At 40.1% G+C, this 17124-nt stretch overlaps 1 protein-coding gene and 2 long non-coding RNA genes across 15 annotated transcripts in view; all 3 read right to left on the bottom strand.

The window, feature by feature from the left end:
* The window catches only part of LOC120324877, a 35069-nt gene extending 30673 nt beyond the window's left edge, over nucleotides 1-4396 (bottom strand). For both annotated transcript variants that reach the window (XR_005566546.1, XR_005566545.1), the window contains exons 1-2: nucleotides 4262-4396; nucleotides 2924-3207 (exon numbers count right to left, since the gene is read on the bottom strand). This is a non-coding gene — a long non-coding RNA (uncharacterized LOC120324877). The remainder of the gene's footprint in view (nucleotides 1-2923; nucleotides 3208-4261) is intronic.
* Nucleotides 1-17124, bottom strand: part of RBFOX1 (RNA binding fox-1 homolog 1) — a 1156483-nt gene that overhangs the window by 838063 nt on the left and 301296 nt on the right. The gene's annotated exons all lie outside the window — the stretch shown is intronic.
* On the bottom strand, nucleotides 7115-8837 carry LOC120324876. Its single transcript, XR_005566544.1, has 4 exons — nucleotides 8770-8837; nucleotides 8085-8307; nucleotides 7840-7975; nucleotides 7115-7331 (listed from the first exon to the last, which is right to left on the bottom strand). It is a non-coding gene; the product is annotated as an uncharacterized LOC120324876 (long non-coding RNA).

Here is a 17124-nt window from a genome sequence, read left to right as displayed (position 1 = left end):
AAAAGCAAAACGAATAGAGCAGGCTTTAGATTTAGCTATCTGTGCTTGAAAAATTAGCAGTGTGATTATATGTCGTGAAAACTGTCTTTGAAAACTTATTACCAATGAAAATATTTATCTTGAAATAGTTGCAGTTTGGGACGTAACATTTAGTTTGTTCTGTATATGGTAAAACCACAATGTGTAATAATGAAATACACACAAAACTCAATGTGCACCCTTCATTTTTATGCAGCATTTAAGAGCATGTGTGCAATCCAGACTCTCCAAGTTTCCAGCTGTATTGGGAATAAAGGGTTACACGTCATGCATCTGCTGTAAACCCAGTTACACCTCTGGTTAAATGCTCCTCCCCTCCTTCCTAGAATTCCTATACTGATGGACCCAAAATTTGTGTTCTGAAGCTTTTCTATTTGACATCACCTTTTCCCTTAAAGCATTCCACAAAAGTCAGCTGAAACTTCCTTTAATTTTGCTCTGGATAGACTGACTCTACCCACACACAGTAGATTTCATTCAGTGTCTCAAAATAGATTGTCCCTACAAATTCAGTGGAAGCCACATTGTCTTGTGATGTAACCACAAACACTGAATCATTTCCACAGAACAAAACAGATAAGATGAGGTTTCCCTGAAAGATTTCCAACGGGGTGACACTTTATTTTGTATAGAAAACGTTCTATTCTATATTCTGAAGTCATGTTTGTAAATAATCTTTTCCCTTCACAGTGTTTTGCAGATATCTGATTCCAAAGTGTTCTTTCACTAAAGGCCTGAGACTACAAACGTGCCACAAATGTGGGGTCCAAATGACAAATCTGCTGGGAGAACCAGAGCCAGATTCAAATATGAACAAAGCCCTGGAGGAGGCTTTGCATGTGTGGTGGAATGTGCATCCATTCAGCCTCACATTTGTGTTCTCTCTCTCTTTTTTAGAGAGACAGAAATTTTTTTTGTAACAATTTTTCCTTTCTTTTTCCTTCCAAATTGGAATGATTTTCCCCACTGAAGACCTGGTTGGAGCTTAAAATGCCATTGTTCTAAGTTTCAAGGGATGCCTAATTAGAATAATGATAGTAGAACAAAAAGTGACAATTTTCATCCCAACTTCTGATAGGTTTGGATTGCAAATCATCTGCTGCCATTCTCCAGGCACATACCCAAATAAACAAGTAGCAAGTCCCAGAATGACTTTAAGATGTGCTAAACATTCAATTCCTGTGCTAGTTTGCAGGACAAACAGTCAGAAAATCAGGCCACAATCACTGAAAGCCAGATTTTTGACAGCTTGGAGGAACGGAAGGTTTCAAACATAGCATGATTTGCTTTAGGGATGTTTCAAACTGGATAGATAGATTTTTTTTTTCCAGATCCTAGTTCTCCTTTTGTTTTCTCCTTGTGAGAAAATCTCCCCAGTGAGTGAGAGTAACCCAAAGCCCTGTCCACATCTTATCAGTGTCTGTCAGGGGCTGGAATTGCAATGCAGCACAGATATTGCACAAGGCATGGGCCAAACACGTAACAATTCCTTGACTGCATGGTCCAAATCACTGTCTAGTAACATTAAGGTAATATACCTTCACAGATTTTCAATAGCAGCTCAAAGCACACTGCAGAAAAATGTTTCAAGATTGCAAAAAAAAAAAAAAAAAAAAAGCCAAACATACTTGATTTCCATTTCAACAATTAACACACATTCTAAAAGTCAGAGTCTCCACAGCCACGCAGCCCTGAAAAGCTGAAGGGTCTGTGGTTCAACTGAATCATCTGACTTTCAAGCAGAGGACATCTATTTTAGTTCATCAGACTTGCTAAAATTAACCAAGGTTCAGAGCTTTGTGAAAAATACATGCTAAAAGAACTCCTCTAAATCGAGATTGCGTACTAATAATTAAAGTTCCACATTCTGAAGGTTTTTCTCGTGGTTTTTGCCTCTTTCCAGTAAAATCGTGGGAAATGGAAAATTAGCATTAAGAACAAGTTGAAAGGAACAAGCTGAAAGGAACAAGCTGACTGCCACAGATCTCAGACATCCCAAAGAACTGAACAAAACACACAATGTCACGGTCAAAAAGGTGCAGCAGGATCTATTTTTGTCTTAACCTCAGTCCTGTGCAAAGGTAAAGAAAAATAAGCACTCTGTTAACAACACAAATACATTTAGCCTTACAAAACAAGCACCGGTTTGCCATACTATTATTTCTATCTCTAATATTTCCTGAGACCAGGGAGGGCTACCAAGAGATTATTTTATTATAAAAGACTCATTACTCCACACAAGACTTGGCAGTGTGGAGCCAGAGCTGCCTTCCTTGATCTGTCAGGATGACACAAACCCACCTGCTTGCATCTAACTGGTAACTCCCCAGGAGAGCTTTTTTCTTTTGTTTTGTTTTGTTTTTTTTTCTTCCTTCTTCTCCTTTTCCTCTGTGTGTGTGTGATGTGGCATCTCTGTGCGTGTGGGGATCTGTTAAGACTTCAGACTTCACAATTACATTATGATGCAAGCTAATTTCTGTTGACACACAGTCTCTGTTGTCCTTAAAAAGCCTTTAAGTGGTTTATACCTTGTTACTTCTCTCTCAGGTATGTGCAATGTGAGAGGCTCAACCAGGGCACAGTTTCACCTCACATTTCTTGCTCTACAGGCTGAGGACAGAACTTTGAGCAGCCTCGATGCTGCTCCTGTGGTGAGGGAGACATGGGGAGCAGCAGCAATGATTGTGGCAATGTGTCATGTAGCTGTTAACACCTCTTCCCCAGAGTCCTAACTTGAGCCAGACCTGGGATCTTAGCACAAAACAGCAAGTCTGTAGAGGCTTTTGTCTTCTTCCCACCATAGTGGCATGTATACATATACATATATATACAGGCCCTCTGATATCCTCCTGCATTGAAAAAATTCCCACCAGTGGTAGCTCACCTTGTCCTACCTACATGTCCTGCTAAAGAAATCCTTCCTCCTCACCACAACTGCAGCTCCTGCAGTTCTTCAGTTCCTTCAGGCTGCTCAGGTGGTGCCAGGCTCAGTTTTGCCCTCTCAGTGCCCAGGATCTCTGATTGTTCTCCTGATCCACCTCTGACTGCTCTGGCATCTGTCTCAGGTACCAGCAATCCAACACATCCAGTCTTACACTCCGTTACGGTCACAAATTTGGTTTCATCCAGAAACAATAATATTTTCCAGGTAAGGGGAAGGTCACTGTCCTACAGAGGAATAGTGTCAGCTGGTTTATTTTAACTTCATCACTGAGCTGCAGATTTTCAGTCCCCTCTTTAATTTTTCAGTGAAGTCATAAACAACATAAATGTCAAAGACTTTCCCACAATAAAGGACAGCAGCTCAATTCTATTTTTGCCCATAGTTTCCTGAGGGTTGAGTTATCACTTTTTCCAGATCTTTGCTTCTTTACAACAACTTGACTTAAGTGGCTTCACAACAGTGGCTTAAGATGGTCTTGTCAAGGCATTTTTCATTTATTTAAAAAATTTGACTAATAAGGACTTGGTTTACAGTAAAGGCCTTTACAGTGTTATTTAAACTTTATAATTAAAGTTAATGAAGTTAGGTGAGCCTGGAAAATGGAAAAGGAGAATGCTAGAACAGGCACGGAGAGGACAGAAAAATAACATTCAAAGGATTACTTTCCAAATTTCATATTTCAAGAACTTCACAAATTCACCCATCCACTATGTGGTCAGTGTTATGTCTATCCCTTGCAATTGTAAAATTAGATAATTAGTGGCTAAAGAAACGTAGGTTACAGATCCTTATCTGTGCCAAAGAAATTAATCTCATATATCTTTTATAGCTTCCTGAAAAATCCTGAAGTATGTATTTATGTTGAGGCCTGATTTGTTTTGGTCTTTGATTTTACGTTGTATTGCACATTGTAACACAATAAAATGTATTGATTTTATCTACACAATTTGTGTACAGTGGAATATGAAAAAAATGTAAATTTATTCAGGTAGAAGGTTCAGAAAAAAAGATGCAAACACAGTCAAATTGTTCTATTAGTCTATACTATTGAATTTAGAAGTTTTATGAGAATTTTTGTGGGGTGAGTGGAAGTAGCATTTACCTGCAGTGTTATAAGCCACAGTCACTTCAAATCCTGTATTTTCACACTCATTAAACCACTGCTCAGAGGAGTCCTGCTGCTAAAATATGATGTGGTTCTTTTATAGTAGTGTCATTACCTAATGATTTTGAAAGAGCCTTATTTTTCAAAGGGGAAGGGAAAGTGAGATGAATTACCTGGGATTGCACAAGGCAGCTCAGGGAAGGCTGGCCCAGCTCCTGTGTGCACATTTAGTGCGGGAAAAGGGAAGGGACACACTCAGGAGAGATCATGGATAGAAATACTGAATTACTGAATAGGGGAATTTTCACATGCTTACTGGAAAAAAAAAAAACAAAAAAACAACTTAAAAGCATAACTTTTGATCCCTATTTCAGGAGATATTTATGACTTCACAACCCACAGAAACTGCACCCCCTGAGGAACATGGACAGCAATGCCCATGATGGTCAGTCCCGAGGAGTCATCATGACATTCTTGTACTCCAGCTGCTCTGGCCTGTTTCTAAACAAGCAATTTAAATGCACTTTCCAATATTTTTCCAAATACGATAAGACTTCTGCTTTTCCTACTGCCATTAATTTCAAAGGAGCTGGAAAACAGGAGCTCAATATCTACCACACTATTCCTTGAATTCATGTTGGATAATCCCCAGAGCTGTTTCAGGTCTGTCAGCAGCTAAACCAAAAACATTCACAGAAAAGAAGAATTTCCTACCTTTTTGCACAAAACCCCCTGTTGGTGCTGCTGTAATTTGTATTTATAGCACTTTATCACACAGTGCCATAGCCCAACACAGCACTGCTTCTGTATTTCATTTTTGAGGAATGACTCAGAGAGGTTTGGTGCCTTATTATGGCTTCATTAGAGAGGAACAAAAAGACATATAACTGTCTAACAGCCTATGGGGCTTTCGTAGCATGGAGATTGCTGGAACATAGAAATGCTTGAAAGTACTCCTAAACTGGCCATATGCAACTCCAAATTCCCTTTATGGAGAATAAACTCAAGATACTTTTTTCACTAATTCCATCCTATAGGAATAATGCAAACCAGGTGCAACGGAATCAGGAGTTTGGACTCCGATTAATAAAGTCACAAATCTAAGTTTAAAATAAATACACATTTTCGTCTAAGCACTGTCAAATCCCAGTGCTTGTTGCAGTGTAATTATCCTCATCTGCTTTTGCCCCCTGTATGTAGGGGCACATGTACATCTTTTCCTGGAGTGCCAGAATCACCCCGAGTGGGCACTCAGGAGTGATGTGCCCATTCATGGCATGATTTCCATATGCATTGAAAGGTGCTGAGAATTGCAAAATATCCTCCCTTGCACGGGAATATAAAGATGTTTACACATCTATCATTCTAATGACTCCTGCCTAGGCTAATGAGCTATGTGCTGTTCATAAGTCATGTTTTAGGGATCCAAACTTGATCTGCAAAGGCAATAACAATATGTTGGTGCTCTGAGTCCTTCTTAGTGATCCCTGTGCTGTTCCTTCCCCACCGTGCTGGTTCTACAACCAACACTCTCCCTGTTTCCTCCTTTTCACGTGTCACTCCTTGGATTCTCCAAGGCACTGTGATGTTTTAGGTGAAATCAGCAGTGTAGCTGCTTGGGCAGAGCCTCTGTGAAGGTGGTACACCAGTGTGTATTTGGCCAGCCTCACAAATATAGGTGTGAATTCCACAGACTATTTTACCCTGGAAAACAATGAACCTCTTGCCTCTTCAGGCTCCAGAAAGTAGCAGATGGCAGCCAAGTCAAACATTCAGAGTTCCTGGAAACTTCTGATGCTTCTAAATCATTCTTGCACGAAAAGTGCTAAACATGAACCTTCCCAAAGAATGTTCCATCACATAAACAAGTTACTTAAGCGGCAACAGCATCAGGTAGCTCAAATGTCCTAGCTGTCTGCAACACCAGTACAGGAAGAAAATCAAAGAAATACATAAAATGGCACATAAAATATAGTGAAAGAAGCTGAGCCACAGCAGTCTAGGGAAGTTCATTACACTTACATGCATATTTACAAGGTTTATGAGTTTCTAAGCCTGAGTAAATAAGCCAGCACTAAATAAAAGGAAGCACTCAGAAAGCTGCCATTATGATCTACTACAAAATTCCACCTCATTTAGATTTACCCACTCCTCAGACCTTGATTCAATTCAAAAGAGTTGAAATCCTTTTATAACCTTGTCTTGCATAATGGAATAAATCAACATACAGCATTTAACTGAGGGAGAAGAAAAATAAGACTGAACATGATATAAGGATATAGGAAGAAATGAGGCAGAAAAGACCTGGTTACACTTTTATATGTACAGTCACCAAAGCATAATTTTGCAATAATAAACAAAATATTTTTAAGTCCAGCAACATCTGATACTGGGGCAGGCACAGTATTGGCCATAGCTAGAGGGGGGCTTAATTTTATCCAAGATTTGAGTCCTAATTCCACATAATTCATGTGAGAGATTTTCTACTGCTGGGTTTTCTCAAGCTAAACTATCAGCCTTCTCTTTAATGAATATGTAGAGACCATCCAGAGAATATCCTTGTGCCTGAAAATGAGTTTTGATTTTCTTTTTTTCTCCCTAAAGGTATTTTAAAGTATTTTAAAGTATTATTGTTCGAGTTGCACATCAAAGTGATCTACTGGTATTGTAGAAAGGGCACCTCTATGTAATTGCATCAAATTGGCTCATGACACATTTATTGATAAGATGGATGTAGATAATGTTTGTGTGTTCAATAACCTTCTTTGGCCATTACTGCCATGGAGCCCTGGTTAAACGAGCAGGTTCAGTCCTCAGTTCTGGATGAAAATGGCAGGGACAGGATGAAACAATGAAGAATTTTACCCTTCTTTGTTTGTAAATACTACTCTGGTGTTTCTTAGTCCTCTTGAATTTTGTGTAAAATAACAATAATGAGAAAAAATAACCGTGGACTGAAAAGTCTGAGAGTCTGTAGGTAATACAGAAATTTTTACTGATAATTCGCCAGCTGGATGTGAGGTTGGACCAGTACAGACCTCCCAGCCTCCACTCAGCTGAGGGTTGATCATTGTGCATAATGTTTATTTTCACACTGGATTGATGAGAACTGTTCATCTCAGCCACAACTGCTCCTATCTGGAGTATAATATTTTCATATTTCAGCCATAGGGTCTTAGAAATGCAGTGTTGTCCTTTCTACATATGCCAGGTTTGAAGTTGTCACCAACCATCCACATGGGCCTGGGTGAGAGTTATTGTATGAGGTTACATGCTTGCTTAGAATTTGCAAAGGAAATGTCTTTAACAGATTATCTTGAAAGTCACAGCCGGATGAGCTTTTTCATTTACTATTAGAAGGCAAACAGGTTTGGGTTTTTTTGTTTGGTTTGGTGGGTTATTTTATAGTTAAAAACACTGAACTCTATTTCACAAATACGATATGATTTGGCAAATATTTGCTTGTCAATCAAAACAGGTTTTTTACTTAGGAAACAACAAAAAGAAGCAAGAGAGATGAGGCAGTGGTGCCAACCATACTGAATGGGGCACTGAAGAACTGGGAAAGAAGGATTAAAATCCCTCTGCTATTAAAAGTCAAAGCGTCTCCTATCCCAACTGTTGTTTGAATTGTTAGTTGGTGGAATTAAAGGTTCTCTGCTTTCTAATAAATTGTTTGGACAGGAAGCAATCAGAGCAAAGATCAAAGAGCCAAGACTCATAGTGCTTCCAGAACCCCCTGGATTCTTACAGTGAAGATGCTCCAATTTGTGACCTCTTTGGCACTAAATGGATCAGCTTCAATACTGGACTTTGCTTTCTGGGCAGCACAGGGTGCTGCTTCCCACCAGAATTGATTTGAGCCTTCTCTGCTGTGGTAGAGTTTCCTGAAAATCACAAAGAAAAGCTCCAGCTGCCACAGGGCTCAGGGTCAGCTGGCCCAGAGGCTTTGCTGGGAGCACCTCAGGCTGCTCCTCAGCTCTGAGGGCAGTGAACCTGCTGTGCAGCCACGAGTCCTCAGGTGGGGCAGGAGCCTTCCTCTTGGGAAGGCAGCATCCTCCTCCTCTCCTCACATTCCCAGAGGCTGGCATTGCTGTCCCACTGGCTCTGCCTCTGTGTCCTCCCTGGCTCTGCTTCTGAGGTCTCAAGGTCTGTGTCTCCCTTCTCTCTTAGTCTTGCTTTGGCAAACAGGGTTATATAGCCCTGTGTTAATCAGAGACTACAAACAAGCCAAAGGAAAGCTGTGTAAATAAGCCAGGGCAAGAGAAAGCCTTTCTGCTTGCCTTGGCCAAGATAAATTACAAGTACACAGGTAAATATACTGTTTAAAAAAAACAGCAGGCTCCTGAACCCACAGTCATCACCATATACAATGATAGAAAAAAAATCCTCAGCTGAAGGCAGATACACAGCAGACACAACAGAACAAGAAGCCCTTCCTAAAATGCATTAAAAAATTAAGTTTCTGAGAGAGTACGTTGGCAGCAGCCATTTACTTTATCTGTACATTTGGGAGCACATTTAGCAGCAGCTTTTCAATCTGAAGGATCAAATCTGACACAATTCATCAGACAATAAGAGTGAAATCAAAAAGACAGTAACTGGAAAATGCAATCCTCCCCTGAAATTTTCCTCAGCTCGCCATCTGCTTCCGTTCTATTACATCCCACTGGGGACTCACTGGCTTGCAACATCTCCTCTGGGTGGGATTGCCACAGATGGAGCAGGCAGGAGGGAGAGCTGCACTGCAGGACCCAGCTCTGGGGGACACAGAACGTGGCTGGATGTTCCCTTCTGACGAGGGACACAACTGGAACACAGGAGGAACCGAATGCCAGCACGTCACAGTGGGGCAAGGATGTGCTCCCAGCAACCAGGCGGGTTTTCCTCCAGTGAAAACAGCGGGGTTGAGCCACCCCGTGGAACCTTCACAGGCATTTCCCAGCAGAGGTTATTTCCTTGGAATACCCTCAAACAGCAGCATTCCCTGCAGTTGTCAGAACTGTTTTGCTGACACAGAAATGCATGTTGGTGTGTGTATGGAACCACTGGGACACGAATTTCCTTGAAGGAAGGATCTCTGAGCCATCCGGGGACAGGAACAGCCAAGCAGGGCTGAGTGAAATGTTATTTTCTGTCTTCTGAAACTCCAGTAAACTAAAATGGTGGAAATTCTATTTTAATAATACAGGCAATCCCTACAGCATAAAGACAACAAGAGGATGCCATGTTCTATCAATCATCCACTGAGAGTATAGGACATTTCTAGGAATACAAAGGCATTATCAAAAGTTGTTCTTTAGAGATTAACTTTTACCCCTACCTATACTTTACCATTTGCAATCTATCCCATGTACCTCAGAGCTGGGAGAGCTTGGGGGGTTGGGGGGGAAAATTCTTTTTTCCTATTAGTTTGTTCTTCATTATTTAAAATTCAAAGTGTATGTTGTTTAAAGGATACATTTAAGTGGATATTTCTGCTCCCAAGGAGAGTCTCCTCAGCATTAGAGGAGTAAGGACAGAGCTGTTTGACTTATTCAGCTGATTTTCAACCACAGTTGAGTTCAGTGTGCCCAAAACACGAATCCTGAATGTCCCAACCATCTTAATACACTTGAAATGAGTTCAGCTGTGAGCAGGTAACCTGAACCATGCCCAGGTGAAGAACATATAAAAACTCTTATTATTTAGTGTATACACCATTTGTTCACATAACTATCAGACAAGCTGTTCTACCCAGAAAGAGCAGCATTGTTGGCCCTGTGTAGGTGAACTCCTTTGCTCTATAACCCCCACTTACTAGAACTCACCCTCACTAAACTCCAGCCCAGTGATGCACACAGGTATGTCCTCACCTTTACTCAGCTCAGCAGCTATTTGGGTACCAGATGGTCAAGTCACATTGCTAAAGTCAAATTTGTGTGCAACAGTTTCTCCTGTTAAGCCACAAATCCTTTGGGACCCAACAATTCCTGCTGCTGTTGTGAGACTGTTTACTAGAGGTTTATACACTAAGAGCCATCTGCAATGGCTTTTCCAAGCTGCAACATGGAAGCAACATATATTAAGCAGGATCTGTAATGACCCTGCCCATCACATCAGCTCCAAATCCGAAAATTTTTCAAACAGTCCATGACATACTTTAAATTTTGCTGGAAGAAACACTTCTTCATACCTTTCAAACACCAAATAAAAATATCAACAGCAATCATATATTATATATATATGATTTTATATATATATATAATATACCATGAGGAGTCTTCAAGGAATTAACAAAAAGGAATTCACCTAAAATGTCCCATTTTTTTTCCCTAGACAATTTTTTTTTTAGGATTACTTAGATGAACTCTTATGATCACTTCAAACCACATGAATAAGTTTCAAGCCAAGTTAGGGAAAGCAATTCATGTTACTGTTCACATTTTAGGATATATTATGTGTTAAAATTCATTTGGTCTTTTGCTGAAATGCCAGAACATCCAAATGCTGAAACGCTTTCACCTCATTTTTGCAAAAGGTCATGTTGATTTTTCATGATGAAAAGTTCATACCTTCCTACTTAGCAAAAATGGGAAATACAACGAAAACAAAGTATGTTTAATGAGAAACTTCTGCTGTACTGATTTCCTGTTGTCTCACACTGGGTAAACTAAACCAGAAAACAAATAATTCTTTACAACAGCTGGCAAGGATCGTAACGTGAACAACAGGAAACTCCTGAAACCTTTACAAATCCATTTGAAAACCCCTCCATCAGATTCATTTCAGTTCTTTAAGTCTGGATGCCTCCAGGGATTTTGGACCCATTAAAAGCCTATGACAATGCATCAGTTTAGACAGATCAGGAATGAACATAGATTCTTTTTTTAAAAATTATTTATTCTACTCTAAGGTCTGTCTTTAATTTCTTATGAGTGATGAACACATGTTTATTGAGCCTTTCGATGTGTGATATGATATTACCTTTCTTATACCACAGTGCAAACTTTAAAACATCAGGAATAACCCCACCCAGACTGTTCTAAATAAAAGAATGTTTGTTTTTACTGTTATTTTTCTGACAACATTATTATTCTGCTTGTGTGAGGCAAAGCATGATTGTATTAAAATAATGGGAAAAATGTGTTTTTCATTTTGCACCTTTTCAGTAGGTATTTAATTTTCTTCAAAAGTTCTTGAAAACTGTGATGCTTTGGGAGAACAGTTAAGCATCAGAGTATCTCATGAAGAGCTTTTCCCATTCACACTCAGAAGCATTTCTTTCAGGAAGACCATTACTAGGATGACTTGTCTTGATTTTAGAATATCCATTTTAACCTTAAAGCAAGCTCACTACTTGGAATTTTAAAGTCTCCTGGCATGATGCTATATTTTGTCTCAAAATCCACTATACTGTGGTTTTACCCCCTCTTCCAGCTGTTGCTGTGCAGTAAATCAGTTGGATGTTTGGCTCCCAGCACCAGTCCTTCAGACAGGTTTGAGCAGACAATGGCCACTCTCCTGAAATTCACGTTTTCAGGGCCAGGAATGAGGAAAAATCAGGCAAGTGGAACATGTGGAATATCAAATATTAACATCAGTGGAGCCCACCCAGGAAAGATCACAGGTCTGTGGCAGCAGAGACCACATGAACCCTGTGACAAACACAGGAACATGCCTTGAAAATCCACCCCCTGAGGACAGGAAGGTTCTGAATCTATCACAGCACTGCATGTTGGCAGGGGCTTGAAATGTAACTGTTTATAAGACTGCTTTATAATCTTATTTCTGGGACCACACCATTAGTTTATGTAAATTCTATGTGAAGGAGCCCCACCTTTGCTGGGAAGGACTCCCAGGTCAGGCCAGTCAGCCACCCCTCTTACCCAGCTTTATTTTGTAGGTCACTTGTATATTGTGTGTTCCATTAAAGCTTACAACAGCCCTGAAGATATTGGGCAGTTATGGAATATGATAACGTTCCCCCTCTCACTGTTCACGTGTGGTACCAGACACATCCCCTGCCGTGGTTGCCAATAACTGGCTTTTAATGAGCTGTTTGTGCCAGTCAGCAGAAAGGTCCCTGCGGATCTGAGAGCTCAAGAACTCTCCTGTTGTTCAGAAATGACAGGTGACCTACCCCAGATCAGTGCATGTATCAGTGCCCACCGGCCCAGGGTCTGATTTTAGAAAAGACCCTTTTACAACTTCTTCCCCACTTGTAATGATAATAATAAAAAAAAAAAAAGCCCATCAATCCTCACTCATTTTTCCCTTCTAATTCACCTTGGCTGCAATGCCCTTCCCAGTTAATAAAAGTGAGGCTGGAGATGTGTTATGACTGCAGCCACATCTTATTGTCATCTCTTATCTTATATTTAGATCATAAGCTTTATGAGGCAACGTCTGTGTTTTTGCACTGATTTTATATGGTGGCTGGTGCACAGGCTTAATGCAAAATTGTGGCTCCTAGGAATTGTCTCTGATGATAAAAGCTGTTTTAATGAGTCTGCATTATCAATAACATCATTAGCGTTATTCCCTGATAAATTTCATCGCTTCCAAATCAATGTCAGGCAATTATTTTAAAATAGACAGTGGATGCATTATTTTCTAATAACCCTACAAATGCGTGTCTTGCTTAAACAAAGAGACAAATTCAGCTCCAGCTAAGCATGAAATACTCTGTAATGTTTTCATTATGAGGTTACATATGAGGTTGTTCATCAGATAGACTAAACGAGCAGACGATAAATAAAAATTGAAAGAGAGAAATGTTCAGGGCATCAGTATAAACTCAGTAGAGCTTCTGATTTTCCTCTGATCATCCTGCTTTGCAACCCTTCTGGATTCCTGCACTCAGGACACACAGGCTGAGCTGCCCCAGCAGTCCCCTGGTCAGCCAGGAGCCTCCTGGCTTTGTCCTCCCCAGAGCAGTGTCAGGGTCTTCCCTGCCAAGCCCAGCTTTGGTTCGTGGTTTTAATGAAAACCACTTCATGTATTACAGAATAAATTATTGTCCTTCTCTCTTGGATTATTGGTTTAAGTGCAATTAATTGGAGACTGAAGAAGGGAAAGCTGGTATGAAATACATTTTCCCTTTTGCCCTGTCTGCCCTCTCTCCCATGTAAGCAAGCCGGGCTTGCCACCAATTTCTTGCAGCTCAGAAACGATCATTTTGAAAGAGCATTTACCAGTGTTCCCAGGATATATATAGAGATACATATGTAGCTGTACATTAGGCACCATCAGTGTGCTTCTTCCTTTGCTTACTGAAAGAAAAAACATGGGGATAATATATACAGAGCATTTAAGAGTGTTTGTTTCCCCTGAATGCACTCATTTTGGTGATATTCATCATCATTAGGCACAAGGTTTGCTTCCATTTCTTTTTTTTTTTTTTTTTTGGTGAAGAAAGCTTCCTCACCAGCAGCATTTGCACTTGTACAGATTTGGATCCTCCCACTGGTGGAAGCTGTACGTCCTGGATTCAATGAGGGAATTTAAATTACAGAAATATGGACATAAATATTCATCTCTTTAGGCTGTTTTCACCTCCCTCCCCCTCCAAAAAAAGACGGAGTACTACAGCCAGTGGATTAAGGCACCCTGAGCAAGGGTGGGGAGGCACCAGGTATCAACTCCTCAGTCACTCAGCCAGCGCAGTGACCTTGTGTCTGTCACGGGAAAGGACTCGGGACCCGTTAATGCTTCAATCAGCTGCTTCTTTGTAACGTCCCGGGGACATAATGTCTCCTTGTATAAATGATGTGCAGCCCCTGCCCTGCTCTGGTGCTGATGGCATTTTGCTTTCTCTGCTTTTGTAAGGATTAGGAGCATAGAGAAGCAGCCCTGTTAGAAATTAAGGTGTCTAACAGCTTGGGTGTTTCATGTTTTTAAAAAGTGTAGCACGAGTGAAACCAAATATCCCCCTTTTTTTTCTTAACTAACAGCTATTATTTCTATATCTTTGGAAATAGAAAAGATCACAGAGACTGTTCTCTCACTGCTCCACCAGAAACAGGCGCCTGCAGACCAGTTCAAAAAAGTAGGGTATAAAATTATTGTGTTTCTACATATAAAGATTTTGGTATTAAAGTTACATTTACCATCCGTTGTGCAACACTGTACATTGTAGCGTCTCTGGAGGTCATCCTTACAAGCTGGTGACAGCACTCGGTATCTAGAAGTTATTAGTCTAAGAATAAGCCCATTTTTATGCAGTTCTTCAGAACAACTCTCTCAAGTGGGCAGAGGGGATAAAGTACAAATGTAGGGCAGCTCTGAGCGTCACGTGTCACAGAGGACACGCTCGGTGTCCTGTTTTTGGAGGAAGAGCGATAGGCTTCCCTTGCCCTTTCTTTGCAGCACTAAATCCATTTGTTACAACTGTAGATTGTCCTTTCAGATATACACCTGCACCTCTAAATTAAACCTGACTTCACGAAAGAACCAGTTTCCTCGGAGAAGTCAGTACTAATTTTTTTAGTTGATTGATTTAATGGGCAATAAATGAAAGTATAGTGACTGCTACAGTGGATCTCTTTCAGAAAGTCTTTATGTTGGCATAAACTACATCCATGACCTCAAAGTTTCCTGAATGCTGGGTCAAAAATTAAAATTCTCATTAAAAAGAATAAAACTCTTATTAGTTGTTCTGGAAGTAACTGATGCACAGTGAGATTAAATGACTTCACCAAAGAGAGACGTTTCCTTTAGACCCTTAATGTTACATGTGAGATACACATTTCATAGTTATCAGCTGCAGTGGTTCCCAAGGACATGTGACAAGATAATTTAAGGAATTTGATGGAAAATTTTCATGGAATAAAGAACCTCAGCATGTTTTTAAAATGAAGGAGAGTTGGATGCCTAACACATACCTTGATCTGCATTTCCCCTACAAGGAGTGGAAAAATTAGAGGGCACAAAAACATCATTAACAGCCGTTCACTGTCAATGTGGGCTACAAATCAAAATGCCTTTGAAAATGAAGACAGCTCAGGTAATCTCTCTGTTAATCTCTCTGTATTGTTCCTCCAATTTTTGACAGGAGGATGCCTATTATTATCCAGCAACATTGGAAAAAAAGCTTTTTCCTCAACTAGCTCTGTCAGATTACACTTCTCCATCGCTTTCTCTCTTCCCTCCACTTAGTGATAGCTGGGTTTGGCAAATGGCTGCAATAAAATGACTTCTCTTTTACAAAGCAAAATAAACAACACATGGTAGATTTAATATAACCAATCATCTCCCTCTCCAAATGACTTTCATTGCATTATCTGCTGATAGTAAGTGACAGCTGTGTTTAATGAGCTGGAAGAACAGGTCAATAAAATATATATATGCATGTTGCTTAAGTATCTATTACATATGTGTAGACATTAAGGCAGCTCATGGCATTTATCCTACTGCAGGATTTTATAATGACAAAGCACCATGGGTTCCAGCAAACAAGATTAAAGATTATTTCCTCACAGAGTACTGCCAGTAATTCCTGAGCATTTTAAACTTATTTTTAAAATCTGTAGATTAGTACAGATGATCAGAGACCACACCAAGGATCTCCTTGCCTGGCTCTGTCGAGCTCATTCCTGAAACAGAAGCTCCTTTGCTGTTCCAATACTGGTTTTCTGCAAGTTCACGATGGAGAGTTATCTCAGAATCAGCTGCTCTGCACGTTTTACTAATGCAAATGAACATTTCAAAATTACAAAACAAGAGGGGTGAGAAGCTGCCAAACCCAAGTAGTTTAGAGAGCCATTCCTAGACAATACTATAGCATTTGCCTCCTGAACCCACTACCAAGCCTGACACTACCCAGCCCTACCAAACACTGACATTCCTAGTTGTATATTTATTCTCAGGTCTTTTCTTAGCCCCAGAAATTGGGGTTTTCTTACACCAATACACTGAAAAAAGTTTTCAATAAAGGCACAAGGTTATAATTTCTCTTTTTAAAGGGCATTTGAACATCATTAGCACAATCAAGGATATTCTCAAAACTGAGAGAACGTAAAATGCTCTCAAGCAAGAATAGAGGAGCAGAGCAGAGCTTAGACCAACAGCTCAGAGTTTCTAATTGCACTCTTAGAAAGAATCCTGGCAATAAGGTGCTTAAATTACTACAGCAGGATAATGATCCTCAAACTAGTGTGGAGGCATCTGGGATTGGGACTTGAAAGAATCAAACTTCTTGGCTCCATTCTTTCATGTTCACATACACAGCTGGAAAAAGCTGAGCTGATCCTTTCAAAAGTGAAGTTAATGAATTAAAGTGTAACAGTGAAGAATTTATTAAACATTAAGAAAAGGATCAGAGCAAATGATCCAAATACTGTGTCTGTGAGAGCAAAGGGAGCATCTGATTAGCTGTGGCTTTGCACCATAACACAGAATCAACCAGAACACCTCTGGGTTTGCTTTCAGATAAAAGCTGTTCCTGTAACTGTTCATAAGGAAGCAACATTTGTCACATGCTGAATGAAATGACTGAGTCCTCAAAGCCTGGTGGTCTGTCACCTAACAGAGACCACCATCCCAGACTCCACAGTAAGAGAGCAATTTTGGCAGTGCATTAAGTACAGCATAATGCTTCAGGTGAAGAATATGTAAAGAATATGTCTCTATAAAATAAGTATTACCAAAAGAGCTGAGAAGGTGCAGGCAGTAAGTACATTATCAGCCACCTACCCCAGTCCCCAGCTCTATTACAGAAATTAAAATAACAATAATGATTTCATTATATATGGAGTAAATCCCACCAGAACTGGGGGTTCACCTGAAGTTCAGACACTGGATAACAAGAGGAAAAGATGGGAAATGGCCTCCTTTACATGACCCAGAGAGCATGGTGGGCTGGAGAGACTGCACTGAGTTACACACGACTCAATTCTGCTCTCATTGCTTCCAGCCCTGCCTAAGACTTACACCAAGAAATTGAAAATTCTTATTAACTCATTTCTGGAAGAGAGCAAAATCTCCCAGAGATGGCTTTAAATTTAATTGTTTGTGAAGAACATCAGGACCCAAACATAGCAGTTTAAAGAGAAGT

Source organism: Pipra filicauda, unplaced genomic scaffold, assembly GCF_003945595.2.
Source record: "Pipra filicauda isolate LSUMZ 115617 unplaced genomic scaffold, ASM394559v2 scaffold73_size2923735_pilon, whole genome shotgun sequence".
Taxonomy (NCBI): Eukaryota; Metazoa; Chordata; class Aves; order Passeriformes; family Pipridae; genus Pipra; species Pipra filicauda.
The sequence above is the reverse complement of the archived record's forward strand: the minus strand, read 5'-3'. Positions and strand labels throughout refer to the sequence as shown.